Raw genomic sequence first — 10,296 nt, forward strand, 5'->3', positions numbered from 1 at the left:
CACGCAGGCTTTTGAAATCTCCTGTTCAGGTTCTTATTGTCTTGATTTCTTCCTTCTGCTTTAGCTTCTCAGCGTTCCAGTGCAATATTCAGAGTCTCTTCTGACATCCATTTTGGCCTTCCTCCTCCGTCTTTGCAATGACCTTTTGCACTCTTCCTGGATGATATTCTTGATATCCTCCCATAACTCATCTAGTCTTTGCTCATTAGTGTTCAAGGCCTCAAACCATGCAAAGATGTCAGTCTGGAAACTAAGGTGCGCCTGATATGTGTCATGGTCTTTGCAATCACTTGCTATGCATAGGAAAGTTGGACAATGACTAGGGATGATAGAAGGAGAATTGATGTCTCTGAGCTGTGTTGTTGGAGAAGAGTATTGACTATACCATGGACTGCTAAGAAAATAAACAGGTTTGTCCTGGAGAGGGTGAAGACGGGCTAATTCTTGGAGGCAAGGATTCTGAAGCTTTGTCTGACATACTTTGGGCATGTTGCAAGGAGGGACCTGTCCTTGAAAAGGGACGTCATGCTTGGGAGGGTGGAGGGATAGTGCAGGAGAGGAAGACCCTCGATGAGATGGATTGATTCAGTGACAGGGCTAACAGGGGTAGGTTTGTCGGAGATGGTGAAATTGGCACAGGATAGGGCAGAGTTTAGGGCTGTTGTTCATAAGGTTGCTATAAGTTACAGGCAACTCGATGGCACATAACAACAACAACATAGTTTTTCATAATATTTGATTCCTCTCCTTTTCCTTTAACTTTGTTCTGTTGTACCATTCTTTCATCTGTTATTGAGATTATTTGTTTCTTTTCTTTCCTTCTTGTGTCTTTGTAATAGTAGCACTAGATAACTAATTACCAGGTTAATGTCTTTAAAGATATCACAATTTTTGTTGAACTCAAATATAAATAAACTGAGTTGCTTTTTTAAAAAAATAGTTCTTCTCATTTATTACATTTTACTTGGTGGTGTCATACATAATGTATTGGAGTATAAATAAAAGGTCAGTAGTTCAAATCCACTAGTTACTACATGAAAGAAAGATGGGAAGTCACTTCCTATGAAAATTCACAGCTTTGGAAACATGATGGAGGCTTACTGTGAGTCAGAATTACCTAAATGACTAGTTATTTTATTTTTTTAAATTGAAATGAATTAATAATACACAACTACACCTAACTGCACGAAATGCTAGTAAAGAATAAGAACAGAATTAACTCTATTCTAGGTGACACTGTGCCTTGCTGAAAGTTGACTCTCACCAAGAAAGGGAGCAGTCATAGCTCAAGCGGTAGAAATCCTGCCTTCTGTGTGAAAGAGCCAGGGTTGATCCCTGGCCAGTTCACTTCATCTGTAGGTGGAAGTGCATGTGTTGTTATAATGGTGAGCCAGTTTCAGCAGAACTCCTAGACTAAAATGGGCTAGAAAGAAAGACTTGGTAATCTACTTCTAAAAAATCAACCAGTGAAAATTACCTAATCTGCAGTAACCATGGGGGTTGGGCAGCAATCACGGGAGTTTGCAGTGTTTTGTTCCTTTGTGCCTGGAACTAGAAGTCCAAACTCTGGGTCTCCAAAAGTTGGGGTCAATTGACAATAGTAATAGCAATCTCTGTTTCTCTTTTCCATAGAGTCAGTATTCACTCATAGTTCACCCTCCAGTGGGTTTGCAAAGCTTTGACTCTCATGGAGAGTGATTGTCCATCTCCCTCTCAAGGAGCTGATGGTGGATTCGAGCCCCCAGAGAAGCACAGCCTTGGGGTTAGTGTGCAACCCCCCAACAACAAAAACAATAACTGGACCATACTAATCTTCTCTGCATCATTCCAGTGTTAATATATATGCTATCAAAGTGAGTACAACAATAATAGATTTAAGTATTTAATCTTTTATAGGGTATCTGTTTAAATAGATTACCAATTTATGTATTGGGTTACTTATCTTTTTAATTTGAATCCTTTGTCTATAATCTGTGTAAAGAGCTCTGGTGACATAGTCTGTAGTGATTTGCACTGCTAACCAAAGGCTGTGGGCCTCTCTAATGGCTTGAATCCATCAGCTCCTGTGAGAGGGCAAGATGAAGAATCTCCTTCCGTTAAAATTTATAGCTTCAGAAATCCATTAAAGGATTGCTGTAAGTCAGAATCAACTTGATGGCTGTGAGTTTTATTTTCTATGTTGCAAATATTTTTCTTCCATGCTAGTACTCATCGTCCAATTTATTTTACGATTTTTTAATGATTTTTTTATCATTATGTGTGTTCATTTTGTTCACTGTGTTTCGAGTTTTACTTCTAGCTTAGAAAAGGTCTCTTTCTCCTGAGATTATAAAACACGTTTCTGATTTTTTTGTCTACCTTCAGCACAGATTTCTCATTTAGTAATCAATCTTATCACTAGTATATAAGAAAAAAATGTATATATGTGACTTGGAAGTTGTAATTGTTACGTGCTGTTGAGTCAACTGTAGCTCATGAACAACAGATCCGAAACCTGGCCTATCCTGTGCCATCCTCACCGTCTCCAACCCACAAGAGTCTATTGCCTATGATCACTCTGTCAATCCATCTTATGGGTCTTCCTCTCTTATGCTGACCCTTCACCTCTCCAAGCATGATATCCTTCTTCAAAGACTGGATTCTTCTAACAATATATCCCAAGTAAGAGAGGTGAAGTTTCCCAGCCCTAAAGTAGGGCTCTTAATTTCTTTTATTTCCAAATATTATTCTCAGCCTCATTCATTAACTGGACTGGACTGCTCCCATATTTGAAATTCTTTCTTTATCATGTTGTCATTCCTATGTATACCAAAGTCTGAGCTCTTCCTTTTAGGATCTTTTAGCATCTTCTGTGATTATCCAAAGTTATTTTATTTATTATAGTTTTACAGAACTTTCTGAAAGGACAAGGTGTTCTTCACTATCTTCCAATTTTTATTTTCTGTATTAAACAATTTTCTCCTCTATTGTTCTCCAGATGGAGAGGAAATATATATTTCAAATGTGTATTTTGTACTTTCTTTATAAACATAAATCTTGCACAGGTATTCTTGGAGTTGATTTTGGATGTTGTGTGGCATTGTTGTTGTACGCCATAAAGTCAGAACTGACTCACAGAAGAACCTTGAGCCAGTTTTAAGAGGCTGTAAATCATGCAAGAGATTTCCTGTAGTTCTCCCATAGAGCAGCTGGTAGCTCTGAACTTTATACTTTTAGGTTGGGAGCACAACTCCTTACCACTAGGCCAAGACTGTATATATACTTGCAACAGCTTTTTCCAAATTCTCAATATATGATAGCTACTAAGTTAAATATTTCCATTCCTGAACTACTTACTGATTGTCCACTCTTTTCCCCCGTAATAATAATATCTAATAATTTGTCTTAGTAACTAAAGAGCTTCGATTTAACAAAATATATTTATTAAAGTCTCTCTTTTCACGTTTGAAGCGAAGTACTAAATAGAAAGAAAGGGAAAAAAGTCAGTTTGCCTGCCAGCTAGTTTCCCAGGCCCTGGGGTTTCTACCTGCCAGGTTTAATCCTCTGTTTCTATTGGGCCTATCATGCTGACCATGAAGACTCTGAACCCCAAGGCCGAAGTGGTTCAAGCTCAGGAAGCACGGGGGGTGGGGGGAGTGAACATCAGCATGGGGCCTGCAGGATGTGCTGTGAACCAGCCTGGGCCAAATGTCTCATGAAGATGCTGTTTTCTGGTGCAGGAGACATGAAGCTTACTAAAGATGGTAACGTGCTGCTTCATGAAATGCAAATTCAATATCCGTCAGCCTCCTTGATAGCAGAGGTAGCCACAGCCCAGGAAGACATAAATGACGGCAGGATTACACAGCTTCCAACGTTCTGATCATCGGCGAGCTGATGAAACAGGCGGACCTCTACATTTCTGGAGGCTTGCATCCTACAATAATAATAAAGGATTTGAAGCGGCCAAAGAAGAGGCACTTCAGGTTTTGGAACAAATCAAAGTAAACAAAAAGATGGATAGACACTTACAGATGTGTCCAGAACATTCCTGCACCCTAATGTTCACGTTGAACTCACTGATATATTAACAGAGGTTGTTGTTGACTCCATTTTGGTCATTAAGAAACAAGATGAACCTATTGACCTTTTCATGGTTGAAATCATGAAGATGAAACATCAATCTGAAACAGCTACAAACTTAATCTGAGGGCTTGTTTTGGAGCAGAGAGCATGGCATCGTGATATGAAGATGAGAGTGCAATGTGTCATTGGGATATGAAAAAAACAGACGTGAACTCTAACTTCTACAAGAGCGCAGAAGAGTGAGAAAAACTTGTAAAAGCGCAAAGAAAATTCATATAGATGACAGTTTAAAAAATCATAAACCTGAAAAAGAAAGTCTGTGGTGATTCAAAGAAAGGATTTCTTGTTATTAATCACAAGAGTATTGATCCCTATTCCTTGGATCCCTATTCCTTGGATATGTTGTTGTGTACCTTACAGTAGGAATTGACCCATAGCTGACCTCCCAGAAGGTTTTCAGAGATGGTAATCACACAGGAGGAGATTGCCCATCCTTCTGCTGTGGCCTCGAACCACGAGCCTTTGGGATTGCAGTGCAGCTTCTTGCCACTAGGCCACCAGTACTCCCTTTTCCATGGGTGCTCTTGCAAAAGAAGGCACAGTAGCTCTGCGCAGGGCTAAGCGGACAAATAGGGAGTGGTTGAGGCTTGCCTGTGGTGAGGTGGCTCTCAATTCTTCAGACGACCTGAATCCTGACGCTTGAGGTACGCAGGCCTCGTCTATCAGTACACCTTGAGGAAGAAGTTCACTTTCATCGAGAAACAGAACAACCCTAGTTCAGTAGCACTACTGATCAAAGGACCAAACACACAATCATTCCGATCAACGATGCCGTCAGAGACAGCTGGAGGGCCGTCAAGAACGCAACCAGTGATGGCTGTGTAGTCCAGGGGCTGGTGCCATGAAGTGGCAATGACAGGAGCTCTAGTGCAGCTGTCAAGGGCAGGGCTCAGCTTGGCGTACAGGCGTTTGCTGACGCATTTCTCATTATTCCCAAAGTTCTTGCTCAGAATTCTGGTTTAGACCTTCAGGAAACACTAGTCAAAGTTCAAGTAGAACATTCAGGATCTAGTCATCTTGTGGGTGTTGCACACAGGTGAGACCCATGGTAGCAGCAGAAGCAGCTGTGTAGGATAACCTCTGCATGAAGAAACAGCTGCTCAGCCCCACCGTATAACCGCGGTGATAAACGCCCGCCTAGCCACCGCCGTTGGTCTGGTCAGCGCCACAGTCTCCCGGATAGCTGGAAAGGCCTTAGTCAGGATGCTTTTAGAATTGTTTCATGGCAGGATTATGTATCAGAAGCAATCAAGGAAGCAGTTGTTGGTATTGATTGGGGTACTACCAACTCCTGTGTGGCAGTTATGGAAGGTAAACAAGCAAAAGTGCAGGAGAAGGCTGAAGGTGCTAGGACCACCTCCTCAGTTGTGGCCTTTACAGCAGATGGTGAACGACTTCTTGGCATGCCAGCAAAGCGACAGGCTGTGACAAACCCAAACAACACATTCTATGCCTCTAAGCATCTAACTGGCCGTGGATATGATGACCCTGAAGTACAGAAAGACACTAAAAACATTCCCTTCAAAATGGTCAGTTCTTCCAATGGTGATGCCTGGTTTGTAGTGCATGGAAAACGGTATTCTCCAAGTCAGATTGGAGTATTTGTGTTGATGAAGATGAAGGAGACTGCAGAAAATTACCTGGAGCATGCAGAAAAAAAAAAAAGATGCTGTGATCACAGTCCCAGCTTATTTCAATGACTCTCAGACACAGACCATTAAATGTGCTCTGGGTAATTATAAATCCGCAGCTGCTGCTCTGGCCTATGGTCTAGACAAGTCAGAAGATAAAACCATTGCTGTATATGGTTTAGATGGTGTAACTTTTGATATTTCTATCTCGGAAATTCAGAAAGGGGTATTTGAGGTGAAATCAACCAATGGAGACACTTTCTTAGGTGGAGATGACTTTGACCAGGCCTTGTTATAACATATTGAAAAAGAATTCAAGAGATAGCCAGGGGTTGATTTGACAAAAGACAACACAGCCCTTCAGAGGGTGTGGGAAGCCACTGAGAAGGCCAAGCGTGAATTCTCCTCATCTGTGCAGGCTGACATCAACTTGCCCTATCCTACAATGAATGCTTCTGGACTGAAGCATTTGCACCTGAAATTGACCCGTGCTCAGTTTGAGGGGATTGCCACTTACTTACGTAATCAGGAGTACTATTGCCCCATGCCTAAAAGCTATGCAAGATGCTGAAGTCAGTAAAAGTGTTATAGGGGAAGTCATTCTTGTTGGTAGTATGACTAGGATTCCCAAGATACACCAGATTGTGCAGGATCTTTTTTTATGGCGAGCCCCAAGCAAAGCTGTTAATCCTGATGAGTCTGTGGCCATTAGAGCTGCCATTCAGGGAGGCGTGTTGGCTGGTGATGTCACTGATGTGTTGCTCTTGGATGTCACTCCCCTTTCTCTGGGTATTGAGACTTTGGGTGGTGTCTTTACTAAATTTATTAACTGGAACACCACTATTCCAACCAAGAAGAGCCAGGTATTTTCTACAGTTGTTGATGGACAGACACAAGTGGAGATTAAAGTATGCCAAGGTGAGAGAGAGATGGCTGGACATAACTTGTGGTCAATTTACTTTGATTGGGATTCCCCCAGCCCCTCATGGAGTCCCTCAAATTGAAGTTACATTTGGCATTGATGCCAAAGGAATTGTACATGTTTCTGCCAAAGATAAGGGCATTGGATGTGAGCAACAGATCGTGATCTAGTCTTCTGGTGGATTAAGTAAAGATGATATTGAGAATATGGTTTAAAATGCAGAGAAATATCCTCTGATGAAAGAAGGGATGCGTTGAGGCCGTTAACATGGCTGAAAGAATTATTCGTGACAAAGAAACCAAGATGGAAGAATTCAAGGACTAATTGCCTGTTGATGAGTTCAACAAGCTAAAAGATTTCTAAAATGAGAGCTCCTGGCTCAAAAAAACCAACAGTGAAACAGGAGAAAACATAAGGCAGGCAGCACCCTCCCTTCAGCAGGTATCTTTGAAGCTCTTTGACAAGACATACAAAAAGATGGCATCTGAGAGAAGAGGCTCTGGAAGTTCTGGCACTGGGGGAAAAAAAGGAAGATCAACAGGAGGATAAACAGTAATAGTAAATTTTGGAGCAGAAAGGAAAATATTATGACACTTGGGAATAAAAGGACTTCCTGAGCAGAAATAGGCAAACTTCAGTCTTACTGTATTTTTGCAGTGTTCTATATATAATTTCCTTAATGTGTACATTTAGTGACTGTTAGCTGATGATCATTTAATGACTGATCAATTACAACAACAAAGTTCACATTGTTCTATCCCTAACCTATCATTTTCCAGCTCCATGTAAAAGGTGGGAGAGGATGGACAATGTATTAAGGACCTGGTATTGCTTCGTGCTGAAGTAGCCATATTTTCAAAGGGTAAAACTGTCCCGCATGCATTGAAAATAGTCAGTTGTAGACCTAGAGTGTATGTTGTAAGATTCTTCTAGTTAATCACGGTGCCCTTCAAGGCAAGCCAGCCGTACCTTGTGGGTAGATGGGGTGGAGAAGCTTCCTCTCTCTTAGATACAACTTTTAAAACAAGGTTAATTGTAGGTACTCTTAACTTCCCTTCCCTAAGGCATTTTTTTTTTGGCTGCCTTATGGTCTCTGTAGCTGTTACTCGTACATCATTGGTTGCTCTTTTGAATTTTTTTTATAAGTATGAAAAACATCTTAAACTCACATTTCAAGGGTGAGGCCCTGAAATTTTGCTTTAAGAATGTTACATGATTAATGCTTCCTGATTACCTGACCTAGACATTTGGAGAGATTTTCCCAATACTGGCCTGCAGTTTGGAAGAGCTGATAAAATGAAGTCAGTAAGTCTGTTTCAGAGAGGTATTTTTTCCCCCTCAGGTAACCTCACCCATTTTTTAGTTTGAGATCTTCAAAGAATCTTTACATACCTGCAATAAAATTAGGGCTACTATTTCAAGCTGCTTTCAGCTCTAAGGAGCAAAACATTACTGTAATTGAAATAAATTCTAGAAACTTTCCTGTAGTTTGGTGGCCCAGAAACCTATGTCCTTTTCTGGGTGTTCTTTGTCCCAAAGTCTCTCCTGTAATTTTCACATACAGTATGTAAAACCAGAAAGTGACATCACATATCTTTAGAATTTCCCAAGTCTCTGAAAAGACTGCATAACATTGTTTACCATTAAGAACACGGTTTTAGACATTATTAGATGCAATGTCTCTTTCTGCATTGTTTGGTATAATGATATCTAGAAGTGAAATTCATAAATGATTATATGAAATGCAGATATACACTTTTTTTAAACTCAATTAAAAAAAAAAGAAAGAAAAGAAACAGCTGTCCACCCTTGCCCTGTGATTGCTATCAACATCCTTTGGGTCAATGAGACTGTGCGAGCTGGGATGTCTTCCCTCAAAGGCTGAATCAGTGCCACAGTACTGAGCTTGTCTTCTCTGAATTATGAAAACTAGGGAGATCACAAATGGAATTTTTGTTCAAGCTTCATGTGATTCTAAAGGATTTTTCTGTTCCTGTGTTCAAATAGGAGGTCACTTCACCTATTTAAATTCCGAAATCTAGTGTGTTCTAATTGCACTGAAGTGTATACATACAAAGCAAGTCCTTTACCCACCCAACAAGTATTTACCTTTAGCTGCAGTGGCTGAAATGACTTTAGATAAACATATTAACTATCTCGTTCATAAATACTCCTTCAAAAAGGAGACAAAACAAAACAATAAATAGAAAAAAGAAATAGTATAGAAAAGAGTTATCCAACAGGCAAGGAAAACTATTATTACTATTTCAATTATATCACTTTTTATTCTTTCTTTTAAAAACAAAGCAGAAAAGAAACCAAAGCAACAGAGTTGCTGTACCTGGTGATGTGGTGCATAACTATCAGGCTTTCAAGTGAAGATTCAGTGGTTCAAACTCACCAGCAGCTCCTTGGGAGAAAGATGAGCAATTTCCTCCTGGAAAGGTTTACCATCTCAGACACCCAGTGGAGGGTGACTAGGAGGCAGAATCTATGTGACAGTGATGGGCCTCTGTTCCCTTCACCCATGCTCCTGGGTCTATTATCTTATTACTAATCTTCTTCCCCCTTCCATTCTTGCTATATTTGTGTAGTTGTTTTTAACATAATTGTGATCACACTGTATAATTATCTTCATATCCTTCTTAAAGAATAAAATGCATTCAGTATGCAAAACCATTTCACTGGGGATTTGTTTGTTTTATAAGGGATTGCGTGCTTCTCATTAATGTGCAGAAATGCTAATGCAGCTACTGCTACTGAGAGTTACTTCGCTGAGTGACTTTTCCCTTCATTTGCCTGGCTTGCTGACATTTATACAACCCAATAATAGTTCAGCAAATCAGTGTCCTCTCTCCCTATTCCACACATAGCTGCTGACCTCATTGCACACTCAGCTGGTTCCATTTCAGGCCTCTGCCAGATAACTCTTATAGCAGAGGTGACGCAGTGACTGCTGGGGGTATATAACTGTTTAAGAGTCTGAATGGATCACAATTTTTCTAATTGAGGTTTTTCTAAGAATATCTTAAAAAAATCATAGCAGTCACATGTATAAGTTTGTGTTTGGCTGGATTGGTTTGCCTCCTCCCCCATATTCTTTTTTTATTATTTATTATTAATTTCAATGAGAATTTACAGAGACTTTGGATTTCCATTCATTCATTGTTGCACTTTTCTCCTCTCCCAACCCTCCCCCCTAGTACACTACTCTCTTGGAAAAGTAAAAGAAAAATTCTTTCATTGTTTTACAAATCCTCCCCCCAGGTCCACTCCACTATGCAGCCTTCGCTCTGTACTCCTGTCATGACAAAAATACCTAATTACATATCCCCTTTAAACAGTTTTCTCCCTCATTTGTTTCAATGAAGCATACATTATTAAACCCATCTTTCTGAGTCTCCCCCTAACCCCGAGGTCAGTCCTGTTTTACAACAATGGCACCATGCAGTATTTTTCCTTTTGTGACTGAGATACTCAGCATAATGTTCTCCAGAGCCACCCATTTTGAATAATATTGCATGAGTTCCTTATTATTCAATGCAGCATAGTATTCCATCGTGTGAATATATCATAGCTTTTCTATCTATTCCTTTGTTGATGGGCACTTAGGTTTCC

The 10,296-nt window shown here is 40.2% G+C and overlaps 1 pseudogene; it reads left to right on the plus strand.

The window, feature by feature from the left end:
- Positions 1-3,563: 3,563 nt before the first annotated feature.
- LOC102845330 lies at positions 3,564-8,563 on the plus strand (annotated as a pseudogene).
- Positions 8,564-10,296: the final 1,733 nt, after the last annotated feature.

The sequence above is a fragment of the Elephantulus edwardii genome, unplaced genomic scaffold (assembly GCF_000299155.1).
Source record: "Elephantulus edwardii isolate Elephantulus edwardi_28Jun2011 unplaced genomic scaffold, EleEdw1.0 scaffold00124, whole genome shotgun sequence".
Taxonomy (NCBI): Eukaryota; Metazoa; Chordata; class Mammalia; order Macroscelidea; family Macroscelididae; genus Elephantulus; species Elephantulus edwardii.